Source organism: Dendrobium catenatum, unplaced genomic scaffold (genome assembly GCF_001605985.2).
Source record: "Dendrobium catenatum unplaced genomic scaffold, ASM160598v2 fragScaff_scaffold_1117, whole genome shotgun sequence".
NCBI lineage: Eukaryota > Viridiplantae > Streptophyta > Magnoliopsida > Asparagales > Orchidaceae > Dendrobium > Dendrobium catenatum.
This window is the reverse complement of record NW_021319579.1, coordinates 3,660,076-3,673,306: the sequence shown is the minus strand read 5'-3', so window position 1 is coordinate 3,673,306 and position 13,231 is coordinate 3,660,076.

Genomic DNA, 13,231 nt, shown 5'->3' with positions numbered 1-13,231 from the left:
AAGGCTTTTTTGATATCAAGTTTGGCACAAAAAATCTTAGCCCCGTCTCTTTTACCAGCATAGTAAAGAATGTCACTAGCAAGCAGAATGTTATCCGTAGAAACTCTAGAATTCACAAACCCAGCTTGATTGTCTTTAACAATCGAACTCATAACCGGCTTTAGCCTAACCGCCATAATCTTCGCAATGATTTTGTACAATACATTACATAAGGCAATAGGCCTATACTCACTAATACTGGCCGCATTTTTATGTTTAGGGATGATAGTCAAAGCAGTAGATTTAACGCCTTTAGGAAGAAACCCTTTAGTGAAGAAGGATCTTATCGCCCTGCAAACAGTATGTCCAAGAATATGCGAGCCAGATTTAAAGAAATGAAAGTTGAAGCCATCTGGCCCGGGAGCGGAGGTAGAAGAACCCGAGAAAACAGTAGATTTAATGTCCTCATCAGTCACAAAAGAGATGATAGAAGAAGCATAATCATCAGGCAAAGCAGTGCCAATAAGGATAGAGTCCCAATCCACATTGCTGGGAGGAATGGGGTTGTACAGTTCCTGAAAATAATGAATGATAGTAGAGATAACATCCATTCTAGTAGCTTGGGAGTTACAGGTCAGCAGATTGACCACAGATTTCTTACTACCCATTCTAGACCTGATTTTAGCATACATAAATTTGAGGTCATCTTCCCCATGTTTTAGCCGGTTGACCTTAGCCCTTTGAATAATCCATGAAGCTTACATAGAAGTGAATTTAGCCAAATTAATATTATTATCCTTGTAAGTTTGGTTGAGAATCAGATTTGAAGGATCCCTATGAAGGGAGTTCAACAACTCTTTTTGTTTATCATGCAATAGATCAATATGCCTGCTCACAAAAGAGGATGAGGCCCAGGATTGGTTTTTAATATTTCTTTTGAAAATTCTTAAAGTATTGCACAAATGAGACAGCGAATTTCCCCCTGAAGGCATGATAATGGCATCAACAAGGAGAGCCCAATATGAATCTAACTTAGTCCAGTAATTTTTAAAGAGAAATCTGTGCTTGACCTGAAATTGAATCCCAGAGTGAATAATGATCGGAGAATGATCAGAGCACGAAGGGCTTTGATAAGAGAAATAAGAATCAGGAAAGGAATTCGCCCAGGCATCATTAACCAAAACTCTATCAAGTTTGATATGTATAGGGTTCTCCTGACGTTGATTAAACCAAGTAAATTTGCAGCCAATAGAGTGGAGATCAATAAGACAGTTATTAAAAATTATATTATTGAAGTCTAGCAAAGCAGCATGATTAATGGGCGTCCCCCCCAATTTTTCAGAGGCAAATCTACAGCAATTGAAGTCTCCCAAGAGAGCCTAAGGTGTGTGACCAGGCGGGGCAAGCATATTGATGTCATCCCACAATGATTTACGTTCAAGACTGTTGTTAGCAGCATAAATAACAGTAAGTTTAAATGGAGAGAAAGAAGCTCCAGAAACCGTCCCAGATATCAGTTGTGAGGTGGTGACATCAGGGGAGAAATTGATTCTTGTGGGATTCCACTTAATCCAAATTCTCCCTGATTGAGAGAAATCAAAATTGTGGCAACTCGATTCATTCGGAAAAAGAGAATGAGAGGACATAAAAAAACTGATCTTTCAAAGACTGAACTTGAATTCTGTTTTCCAAAACGCAAACCATATCTAATTTAAATGATTCAATAAGACGTTTAAAACACCAAACTTTATCAGGCCGGTTAAACCCCTTGATATTCCACGCTGCAATAGGTGGAATAGACATTAAGACTTTGATTGCTTTTGGGGTTTTTTGACCTGCTTCCCCTTAGCAGTCTTCTTGGATGATATATTGTTCTGTAGGGCTTTTGATTTACCAACATCTTTTTGAGTGATATCTCCACTACCATCATCGAGACCATCATAAGAATTCCCTTCAGACCCAACATTTACATCTGTATGAGATGAAGAATCTTCTTCAATGCCTAAAGCATCGAATTTGTTAGGAGATATGATGTCTTTTTGCACGGATGAAGACTTGTGGTGCAGGATGCTAGAGAAGGAAGAGACATCCTCATTTGGGGAATTCAAGTTAGGAATACCCGTGCCTGAAGCCGCGCCAATGTGCTGGGGATCGGAAAGTTCCAAATCCTGAACATGAACATTAGGAATGGAGGCCGTTTTGAAAGGAGGTGGGGAGTGAGGCTGATAGTGGAGAGGTTTCCCAAGAACATTGGGGACATCAAGAGCTGGGATGGAGCTAGAAGGCTTATCATTAGAAGTATAGGGAGGAATTGATTAGACAGCTGTTGGTCTGGTAAAGTTCTGGGGTCTGGACTGATTGCGTGATTTAGGCCTTCTACTATGACTTCTACCACGATTTTTATCATTCTCCAATACTTGTTCATCAGCAGGGAGTTCCGGCTTAGAGGGGTAAGAGGAAGAAATATGCATTAGGGACTTACAGTGGGCACAAGGGAAAGGACGCCATTCATATTGAACCTTTAAGCTCACCACGTCCCCATCCAAAGACACCTTGATCTCCTCCGGATAAGTGGTATTACAGTCAACTAAAACGCAGATTCGGGCAAAAGTAAGCCGGGTCTTTTGTTCCGTCAGATTGTCAGCCGCAATAGGAACTCCGATCTTGCTTGCAATCCTCGAGATCCCTTCAGAATTTCAGCATGCAAGCGGAAGATCGTGGATCTTCACCCAAATTGGAACAGTCGAGAAATCTTCCTTTTTTGGCTTAAACTTCAGGTGCCATTTCTGCAGCACAAACGGCTTCCCCAGCAGGAACCAAACCCCCCTCGACCAAACCATTTCAAAGTCTTCGTTACATGAAAATCGCAGGAGAAAAAAACTATCGTTTAATGAAAGGAGCTGAACAGAGCCTTTCAAGCTCCAGGTCTTTTTAATGGCTCCCAACAGCGCTTCATAGTAAGGACGTCTGCCAATCGAGTACCCAACCAAACATAGCTTTCAGTCTTCACCCCCTTGACGAAGTTTTTCACCCGTGAAAGGAATAACCTCCGGCTCCTCAGGGAAATGAGAGAAATTTAGGGCTTTCGGTGTGTTGTTTTCGGACGCAAAAACCTTATTCCAATTCCTCGGGACAGAGCTCCCCTCACCTCCAGAGCCAAGCGGAGGAAAGTCTGTCGAAAGAAGAGAAGCTTCCATAGCTAAAAGAAGAGAACAGGTCCTCCGGCTAAGCCGGAGGCGGAGATGAGAAGAGAAAATTCAGCAGAGAGCGGGAGGGAAGGAGGAAGAAAAACCCTAGCCGCCCGTCTCGTCAGGCCTAAATTCTTCAAAACACTAAAAATAACAATCTTGTTAAATTCTGAGAAATTGTTTCGTAACATATATCAGGATTTATGGCGGTTAGGGATTTAAGTTTAAAGGAGATATTTATGAAATTAAGATCATTGCATAAAACATAATAAAATCAATTTTAGGTCATATAAAATGACCAAAAATTCAATAAAAAGTTAATTACAAACTAATATGGACCAAAATGAGAGTTGAAATATTAAATAAGCTAATTATATTAATATTTAATTACTAATTATATCATTAATTAATTAATTAAGTTAAATTAGATAATTAATTTAAGCACTAATTCTACTATTAATTAATTAATTAATTAACTTAATTATTATTTATTTAAATTATATAAATTAAGTTAATCGATAATAACTTTGAGGCGTTTAATTTTAAAGGAGATATTTATGAAATTAAGATCATTGTCCTCTTTAATCCACCAAGTCCAGAAGCTCCTCGACGAGATATACCATGACATCATGGCATGCATCATCTCACATGCGTGCACCTTTTCTGATTCTTTTACAACCCATTATTTTCACTCACTGGTTTGCATCTTTTATCTGTTTGATCCACGCCCAGATGTGATTCGGAGGAGCTGCCTTCTTTCCTAGACGTTTGATCAATTGATCCACACTAATGAGTTCTTGGTATGATTCTGCAAAAATTTGGTGATTGCCCATCAATTTTATTGGGGCGTTTGGTTGAAGTTTTGGGGATTTCGCATTTGGTTAAGTATTATTGAGTGAGGGTTACTTTACGGAGAGGACTGCAAAGCAAACGGTGGAGTTCCTTCGGCCAATGGGGAAACCTCTGGAGGAGCACGTTGAGTCGCGAGGTTAGATTTCTGACGGCAAAAACGGAGTGGTAGGATTGAAGGAAAGAAAGAATTTTAGGTGATATATCAGTAAATACAAGAGTTTGAGTGTTAGATATGTATTTTCAATAGTTTCAAGTGTTATGTATGTAAAAATCCCTTTAAAATATTAATAATTAAGTGAAATTAATTAAATAATATTTAAATTATTGATAAAATTATTACTATCTCCCGAGCCAGCACCAGAAGTTTCAGCGAAGATATTCAAAGCAAAGCTTAATCTACGAACATGATGAACTTCCAGTTACAAGTATACACCTCCGCCCAGAAAAGGATAGTCTTTTTACTAGAAAAATGTTTCTAATTTTAGGTTTGGATAGATCGTTTGCTTCTCAAAGGCGTGGAGCGTTTCATTTTAGTCTTTGTTAAATACTTAGTTATTTCAAAATAATTAATAGGATTAAATATGGTCTTAAATGAAAAAATTATTATAAAATATTAGAAATAATAATTAAATAATTAATTAGTATTAATAAAATTTTGTTATATTTTATTTAAATTTCTCTTATCGGACTTTAATTTTCTAATAATGTATGTCAACTCTTTTAACTGCCTTAAATTTTGAATTGAGCAGTCAAACAGTAACATAAGATTTAACTGAATTTATCATGAATGTTACCAAACAGTTTTCAGGATTTAACCCCCAAGGATTTCGTAAATCCGAATTTGAAAGATTTACTAAATCCTAGTTAAATGAAATCCTAGATTCTACCAAACAGCCCCTTAGAATCGAGAAATCTGAAAGGAAATCTAAACTCAGCAGGGTTTCAGAAATTCACATTTGGGTTAATCTTCCGGGTGGTGTGGGTCGGCCGCGGTGGGGCAGCGGTCTGGTCAATAAATTTTGATGTCTAAAAAAAAGAATCGAGGATAAATGGAAATGATCAGACAACCATACTAAAAAGGTATCACTTACAAGCCAACTTGGGCCGCTAATTATTTTCACGCCATACACTTCATTAGCATAGATTTTGATGTTTGTTAGCTTCGTCACCCAATGATATCAATGCATATCTCACTAACAAGTTTAATGCATGTCGTCAATATTAATATTGACATCCGACGATTTCATCATCCCTATCACCAACAACATCGACTATACAACACATACAAGATCGATGCACACTGATACTTGTTGAGTCGTTGTTCATGATCACCTCTGACATAGATATACGTCTTATTTATAAGATAGGTGTATATTGTTGACACAAATGCAAATGTCAAATGACAAATGTCCTTGTTAACAACATCAACTCAGAGTATCACTTATAAGGTTAATACATATCATCTTCACGAAAATTAATGCACACCATCATTTATAAAATGAATGTACATTATCAACACAAATATCAATACTCGTTTCCCCATTGCCCCTCATTGACGTCAATGTGCCTCATTACTTTATAAGACGGATGCACATCATCGATAGCTACACCAAAGTCAACTGACTTCATCGCCATGACGTCTACCATTAGCAATAATGTGTATGTATGTCATCATTAACATATTCGATGTACACTGTCGACACTAACTCTTAACTCCTAAGGTCAACATCAAGATTTATAATAGACTTTTTGGTCTCTAATATCCTCCAATCAAATGAGAATGATAGAAGTTACTAGAAATGGCCTCTTAAGGATAATTTTAATGCCTCAAGACTTCTCAAATTTATACTACAAAATTCATCATCTATAATTCATATTTACTACATTATGTTAATGTCTATCTCAATTATAATGAAATGCATTATTTATAACCTACAACATATGCTAGGAAAATCACGTTAACTAGACCAATTCCCATAGTTTTTACCATTCCTAGGTTTCTTAATATATCTTATATATTTGTGTGCAAGATCTTCATACAATGGTAAGAAAATAAATTGTCTTTTTTATCTACTGCCTAAAATTTGAACCTAATTATAATCTTATATATTGGGTAAGATTGTTTTGTATACATCCTTTTTGTCATTCATTAGTTTATCTATCCCAAAAAAGGCAAATCAAGACTAGGTGGTCAACATGGGCAACATCCACAAAGAATGCTCATGTTAACATCTCATGTGATTGTAACTAGGCAAGTCATTCGTTCAATCATTTTTTATGCATCTAAGGCAATTCTATTGACAACTTTCTTTCTCATTCTTTTTGTATATATTTTAAGAAGTATGATTAAACTTTTAAAGGAAAATACAATTTCTTGAAGGCACATTGATAAGAGCCTCAAATGAAAAGCTAGTTGGCATGATTCATCCATTTTGTCATTCATTGATTTACCTATCCTAAAAGAGGCAAGTAAGACTAGGGGCCAACATTTGCTACATCCACAAAACATTGTATTGGATAAATCTCATGCATGGTTACAAGTAGGCAAGTTATTACTCCATCATTTTTTATGCATCTAAGGAAGTTCTTTCTCGATTTTTATGTATATATTTTACATAGTATGATTAACTATAATCTTGAAAGGTCATTAACATCAAAATCTTGGGCATGATGTATTGGATACATCTCTTTTGCCATTCATTGGTTTATCTATCCTAAAATAGGCAAGTCAAGAATGGGTGGTCAACATTGCCTTTGGAAGAATGTTCATATTAGCATTATCTATCCTAAAATGAGCAAGTCAAAATTGGGTGGTCAACACTACATCCACAAAAGAATGTTCATATTAACATCCCATGCACAATTGCAACTAGGAAAGTCATTCCTTCATTTTTTTCATGCATCTAAGGCAAGTCCATTGACAACTTTCTTTCTCAACCTTTTTAAATATATATTTTAGAAAGTATGATTAAAATTTTAAAAGAAAATATAATTTTTGGAACACACACCAAGAAAAGCCTAAAATGAAAAGCTAATGAGCACAAATGCATTGGAGGCATCCCTTTTTTTCATTCATTGGTTTATCTATCCTAAAAGAGTCAAGCATGACTAGGGCCAACATTGATTGCATCCACAAAAATTGTTCATGTTAACATCTCATGCACGATGGCAACTAGGCAAGTTATTCCTTCCATCAATTTTTATGCATCTAAAGAAATTCTATTTACAACATACTTTATTAATCTTTTATTATAAATTTTAGGGAGTATGATTAAACTTTAAAAGGAAAATATAATTTTATGAAAGGCACACTAATAAGTGCCTCAAATGAAAAGCTAGTGGGCATGATTATACTGGATGCATTCCTTTTGTCATTCATTGGTTTATCTATCTTGAAAGAGACAAGTCAATATTGGGAGGCCAACATTGACTACATCAACAAAAGAATATTCATGCTAACATCTCATGTGTAATTGTAATCAGGCAAGTTATTCTTTCCATTATTTTCTTATGCATCTACGAAAATTCTATTAGAAACTTTCTTTCTAAATATTTTTATATATATTTTAAGGAGTATGATTAAATTATTAAAGATAAAAAAAAAATCCTAGAAGGCACATGGATGATAGCCTCAAGTGAAAAGCTAGTATTTAATAATGTTCTCACTAAAAAGAGCCAGTTATGATAAGTGGTATATATAGTCTCTATTATAAACCTTCAAAAAGCATGCCTATAAAGAAGCATCAATGGAAAGCTAGTGTTAGATTGGGTTCTCACTAGAAAGCCTTCATGGAGTAAATAGTTGACAATATCTATATTCATCAAAGACCTTAAACAAGCATACACCTCATAAAAAGCAAGTTCTCGACCACAAAAAAATTTAAAAAAATATACGTCTTAGAAGGTATGTATACCATTTAATTTAAAATTTTAAAAGGCTAAATCTTCATAAGTTATATGTTCTTTTTCAAAATTTCATAAGGTTAAAATATTAGAAGGTAGGGGGTGTAAGTGAGTCAAGCCAACTCATGAGCTGTCTCGGGCTTAACTCAATAAATGGCTCGTGAGCCAAGCTTGATGAGCTAATGAGTCAAGCTTGAGCTAGCCCTAACTCGACTCATCAGCTCGAGAGCCTGGTCGTTTAAAAAATATTAATATAAAACCTACTTAAAATTAATATATTAATATTCAAGATTTTAAGTACAAAGTTGTTTAAAAAAAATAAAATTTATATTTTACTTTCATATACAAAGTGATAATTCATTATGTTTGTACTAATTTCTCATCATTTTTATCATTTATTATAACAATTGCTTGGATCATAATCATTTTTTCTTTCATAACAAAATAGCAATCTCATGAGCCAGCTCTAACTCATAGAATAAAGCTCAATCTCAAGCTTAAACGTGATTAATTAATCAAGCTTAAGCTCAAGCCAAGGGTGATTCGAGCTCATCTCATTTCGTTTACACCCCTATTATAAGGTATATGTTCTCCACCATCTAATAAACTCGTAAGTCATAAGCCTCAGAAGGTTCAAATAGTTTAATTATTTATCCAAAAATCTCAAAAGGCATAAGCCTAATGAAGGTACATATTTTTTCCTCATCAAAAAGCCTTAGAAAGTATAAACCCTTAGAAAGTTCTACTAAAGGTACATGTTTTTCTCTCATCAAAAAGCCTTAGAAAGGATAAACCCTTAAAAAGTTCTAGACCAAATTTGGAGATATTTGTAGGCTTAGTTTCTTATCAAATTCAAGTCCTCAAAAATCTTAATTGCTTTTATATACATTGGAATTCATTAATCATCATCATAACTTTCAATAATTCAATAAATAAACACCAATCAAATTTAAATGTGACCAAGCATACATTCAAGAGTTGAATAAACAAGAAGTATTATTTTAAAGTTACTTATAAAACTACTAGATTAACACGATGATAACACACTCCTCATGAACATCTCTAATGATTTTGTGAAGTCTTCTACAACCTTCAAACTTTCAAACTCCTATCGTAGCTTCCAATGGGTGATCGGTGATCCCTTCCTCCTTAAAGCTTGTTGTGGACTTTAAGGATGTAACTTTTTTTCTTGACTACAACATAACTCAGATGTTAGCACCCAACATCGATATGAATCTATAATTTGTGTTCTTTCTTTGGTGGTATCTAAATTATATGTGCTTATATCTATCTAACTGGAATATAAATTGAAAGAAAAGAGAAAAAAAATATGACACATGATGTTACTCATTCCATGGCTGCTAATATTGCCACTCATATCACACAAGTTATTCTAATGATTTAGTAAGGAGTCTAATTTGCATAACAAGAAACCATAAGTACACTTGCCACTGTAAGAATTGAATCAAATCAATCAATATTAAATAACTAATTAACAACTTAGATGAACTTAGCTACTCATGGTTATATAAGATTATAGTTATACTAGTTTTTAATGTTAATGAAGCAAATTGAGTGTTGAAATAGCTCTCGAACACACACACACACACACACTATATATATATATGGTTAGTAGAACATATGCTTCGTTCGAAGAAGCTTCATGATTAAATATGTCCTAATGCTCATAAAGTGGATATGGTGGACTTTTAACCCAAGTATGTGCTAATGATTAGTGGAAAATCCATAATCACAACAACTTCAAACCTCATTGAGTGATTTTTGGGTATAGTTCAAAAGACTTTTCCTTTTAGAAATATTTATTAATAGTAGAATTCACAAAGCCAATGAATGATTTAAAAAAAGAGAGGTAATAATTGAAAACCATTTAATAATTTGAGACTTAGCTTACTCATATTGTTAGATTTTTTTCCATTTTATTAGTTAGAATGATAATTAGAATATTTATGTTAGCCCAAGGTTAGTATTTGACCAACTTACCAATTCAACCCTAAAATGGCTTCTAAAATCAAAAGAATGGGAAACTAATGGTCAAAAAAAGTTTAAGGGTTGCTTTGTCCATAATAGAAGGTGTAATGAGTGTTAAATATATGGTGACACCATATACAAACCCCTAAATATTCTACAATTAATAATGGAATCATATCCTTATGAAAGATGGGACCAATCTTGTGGCTCGGATGGACTCATCATTGTCAGCTGGTTATTACTTCATCTTATAAGCAGTGATCATCTATTTCTCTAAATGAATAGAAGCTGTCACACTTAAAAAAGTTACTATATAGTAAGTAATTTATTTTAAAATAAATAATTCTATCAATTCAATATGTCCCATCATATCATATTTGATAATGGGCAAGGCTTTTGAAGCATTGAGCTTAACAAACTTATTTGTGAACATAATATTGATTGATAATTCTCATTGAGTTACAAACCTAGACCAAGCAAAACTTGTTTAAGCTACTAAAGAAGCCTCTCACAAAAAATAAGTGAGAACATCACCTCATGATGGTTAAAGCACTATGGGCCTAAAACTCCAACACAATCAATTCATTATACATTAGTGTATGAAATACATATTGTGCTCATATTAAGAATTGAAATACCCTCACTTTATATTAAGATTCAAGAGAAGTTGATTGAAGATAAAAAAATACTCGGTTATGTCTAAAGGAGCTAAACATATTAAATGAAGTCCATCTCTAAGCCCAATAAAATCTTGAAAATCTATCATGCAAAGATGGATGTAATGAATAATTGAACGAGTTAATAGAAGTTGAAAGGATGAGCTTGTCTTAACTTCCTCTCCATGTTATGATAAGGTAAACCTAACTTTCTTCTGTTTTCAATTTTTTTTTTCTCCATTTGATTCATGTTAGCCTCTATTGTTGGCCTCTTCATAAATAGCTTATCCTTCATTTGTGTTATGCTATCCACCATATAAAAACTAGACTCTTAAGGATTCCATGGTGGAGCACTCCCCTCTCATCCATCCCTCATAGGGGTAAAAGTTGATGAGCTTAGGGGCATATGAAATTATTCCTGAAATACTCCCTTATCTGCATAACTAGGTTCTACATCAAAGTTCTAGTACTTATAACATAAGCACATAAGTATTTCTTGCACCACCCACTAAGTGAGGTTGGCGTAGTTATAGTTGGGAATTACTTATCAAAAAAAAAAAAAAAAAACCTAAATTCATTTAGTTTTTTAATGTAAAATTGAGAAAAGAATTAGAAGATTTTGTAGTGGATCTTTTTTTGATTGATGATCACCTTCAAACCTCAAAGAATTGAATAGTTTTGAGTGTGAATTATGTTATAACCATAATGAAACCTTAAAAGTCTTATTCATATCTACATGGATAGAAAGAGACAATATACACTCAAAATAACCTCAAAGATGCTCACATCATAATTCTCAAATTTGCATTTGATCTCTTACCTTCTATAGTATCCACACATCAAAATTGAAGGAAATGTCATATTCCATTTGATTGCACACCAAATCTTCTTCTTTGAAGATCCTCTATGGAAACTCCACTTAAACAAATTGGCTTGTGCGGGTTGCTAATTTGAATTAAAAACCTTTTTTCCATTTTAGAGGTACCAAATGTAGTTTCCATTGCATCACCCATTAAGCTCTTGGAACAGTAGAGAAATTGATTAAGAATGAAGATGAAATGAAGAACACTTCCTCACAAAGAAAGAGAAGTAAAATCTTAGAAGTACCATATATATGAACTCCACTTATTCCCCTTTTTCTCTCATTTTGAGAAAAATAATGGAAGAATCAAAGTTGAAGCATTGACTTACTGTTTAAAGCTTAGCTCAAATCTGCCGCACTTCACCAACATAAATACTTCAAATATCATGGAGATGATTTAAACTATCAAACAATTTAACATGATCAATAGAAAGCTCAACCATTCTCAAATCTTTTTAGAAATATTTATTATTGCTAAATAATCCACATACTCCAATTATCTCTTAGAAGCACCTTTGTTATGACTTCTCAAACTTTGAATCAAATTACCAAGACCAAAATCTACTCTCCCTCTATTTAATATACATGCAATATCATCAGCAACATGAGTTATATTATCTTTGCTCTTCATCTTCTTTATCTTCTGGCACTTAACAATTGCATCATCTACTTCCATAATGCTTACAATCTTCTATAGACTAATATATTCTAGAATGGTGAATAAAATACTTCAATTAATAATGTAATAATCTATGTTAAGTTAGGAGAATCAAAATAAGTAAGAGTAGAACTGAAATACTTTTTGTTTTTTTAATTTAATTACAAATATTTAGATACAAGCATCAAAGTGGTCTTCTTGATCTCTATCCTACAAGAACAAAAATGGCCAACTTTATAAAACTATAAACACTCCTACTTAATAGTCTTTATTTGGTCAAAGCCATCAACATGATCATGTCTTACTCATTCTTCATTTATGCCCAGATATCATAAATCTTGTGGTCCTCCAAGCATAAAAATGACTCGATATGTGCTATTCGATATACTCTTCAACCATGATAAAATGTTCTCTGTCCATTTATTTTACTAAACCTCCAGTTGAAAATTATCTAACTTTAGGTTGTGGTCAATTTCTTCAATATCCCACTTTCAGTAGTCCACCCTTCATTCCTACAGAGAAATAGGAAAAGTACTTCATGCTTTAATAAGAGGTCCCAGTAAGTCCTTGTTCTTGCTCCGATCATCATCACTTTCCAAGCTTGCAGGAGGCTTGGAATTTAGAAAGCTTGTGGAAGTCTCCATTCAGCTATTGCTGTAAGACTTTCCTACTCAAATCCTTCTTCCTCATCAAAATATCTCTATGTAGCTTGTTGAACACTACAAAATATACATACTGAACATTAAACACAGAAGTTTGTAACATAAGAACATTTCAAACTCTATGATCTTCACCATTAGAGCATCACTTATGGCCCAGTAGGAGTCACTTCCTTTTGTTGATTTTTTTTAAATTACTTGTTTAGAGTATTTTTAACTTTTTTTTTGTTATTTTTATTTCTAAAAATAAATCAAGTTATTTTTAGAAATATTCAAAACAGTCAAAAGGTATTTTGAGTGTTTTTAAAAGCAACTATCATCATGAGCTATCGACACCACCACTACCATCATCACCTTCTTGGCCATTGTCTTTACTCGTAGGCAACTGTGCATTAATCAAAATCTTCAACATTCAATAAAAATAAAACAACACATTTTTAAGATAACTAATATATTTTATTTTATATCAAAATATAAATAAAAAA